Raw genomic sequence first — 1,914 nt, 5'->3', positions numbered from 1 at the left:
ATCCTATTTAAACTACCTCTAACTACAAACACCCACTTACATGACATTGATTCTTTGTATTTTTATTTCAAAAATTATATGATTTGAAGGATTCTGCCTCTTGGCCCTAAGTTACTAAGTATTTGATAGTCTGTCTGTCTTCAAACACCAAAACCTTCCCTATACATGGGTTTCACATCCCAGGAATACACATTTGGTTGAAAAAAATCCACATGTAAGCAGACCTTCACTGTTTATGCCATGTCATTCAAGAATCAAATGTAAGCAAAACATATAAGACTAAGAAAATTCTGTGTTTTTATTCGGTTTAAAAAAAAATTGGGAGTGGGCAGGGTGGCTCACATCTCTAATCCGAGCACTTTGGAAGGTCGAAGTGGGAGGATCACTTGAGGCCAGAAATTCAAGACTAAACTGAGCCATAGAGCAAAATAGAGTCACTACTAAAAAAAATTATCCAGGCATGGTGGCTCGGCCCTGTAGTCCAAGCTACTGAGAGGCTGAGGCAGGAGGATAACTAGAGCCCAGGAGTTTGAGGTTACAGTGAGTTATTCTTGTACCACGGCACTCCAGCCTGGACGACAGAGAGAGAGACCCTTTCTCTAAAAGAAAAAAAAAATCAAATAATAAGTATCACATGCTAGGCACCAAGCTAGGAAGTATACATTTGATCTCCAACTAGGAAAGACATTTTGCTTAATAGTTAAGACAAGAGTGCCAGCTTTGGACATTAGACCAACTTTGCTTCAAATCCCATTCCTCTACCCGCTATTTCTTAATTAGATGATCTATCTAATATGTAAAGTATCTACCAAAAATGATGTGCTTCATATATGGCTAGATTTTTGCTAATGAGAAAATTATCTTTAACTATAATTTAACTTCTCAGGTAATTTGTTTGTAGGGAAACTAACTAATTGCAGAACATGAGCATCCCCAATCTGTAAAACTAAACCTTTGAAAGTTAAGTTTGTGTGAAACCAGTCCCCAGAATCCCTTCACCATTGAATGGGCAAATAAAATAAAACCTAGATCCTATAGAGTCACAATTCCGCCCTTGATGGGTTATGCACATCATTCTATGGCAACTGAAATTACAAGACCCCCTCATGACTTATTATACATTACACAATAAGTAAATTCCTTACTATTACTATGTCTGAATTTAACTGACCTGGAAAACAAATGAAATTTCCATCACTCTTTTAATCTTGCAAGAGCTAAGTTACAGAATTTTAGCACCTGATGTTAATAACTCCTGGGAACATTGGAAACTTACTAGACTTGGTAGCCAAACCAAGGTAGATTTGCATCCTGGCTCACCAATTACCGATAGCATTGTGGTCTTAGGAACATTGTTTAACTTCTCTATACCTTTTTTTTCTTAATCAGTGTAAGAGGAAGGATCCTTCTAATCAAGGTACGGTAATTAGAGATAATTGACATAAAACTCTTCACAACATGCCTGGACCAAATCAGTCCTCCACAACAGTAACTGTTAAGATGATTATGATGTTATTGTGAGATAGTTCCTGGAGTTCACTACAAAATTAGTGATTCATGTGCTTGCTTCCGCAGCACATACACTAAAATTGGAACAATACAAAGATTAGCCTGGTCCCTGCACAAGGATGACATGCAAATTCGTGAAGCAGTCCATATTTTTTGGCCCCATTTACTGAGGGTGGAAAGTTCAAACCCCATCCCGGCCAAACTGCAACAAAAAAATAGCCGAGTGTTGTAGTGGGTGCCTGTAGTCCCAGCTACTCAGGAGGCTGAGGCAAGAGAATCACCTAAGCCCAAGAGCTGGAGGTTGCTGTGAGCTGTGATGCCACGGCACTCTACCAAGGGCAACAAAATGAGACTCTATCTCTAAAAAAAAAAATTAATAGTACTAAATTGCTAGTTTAATAACAA

General features: G+C 38.2%; 1 non-coding gene across 1 annotated transcript; it reads left to right on the top strand.

Annotated features, from left to right (window-relative positions):
* The first annotated feature begins 1,559 nt into the window (after positions 1-1,559).
* Positions 1,560-1,663, top strand: LOC128576199 (U6 spliceosomal RNA). Its single transcript, XR_008377303.1, has one exon. It is a non-coding gene; the product is annotated as a U6 spliceosomal RNA (small nuclear RNA).
* The last annotated feature ends 251 nt before the right edge of the window (positions 1,664-1,914 follow it).

This window comes from Nycticebus coucang, chromosome 23 (assembly GCF_027406575.1).
Source record: "Nycticebus coucang isolate mNycCou1 chromosome 23, mNycCou1.pri, whole genome shotgun sequence".
Classification (NCBI taxonomy): Eukaryota; Metazoa; Chordata; class Mammalia; order Primates; family Lorisidae; genus Nycticebus; species Nycticebus coucang.
This window is presented reverse-complemented; position numbering and strand designations above follow the sequence as displayed.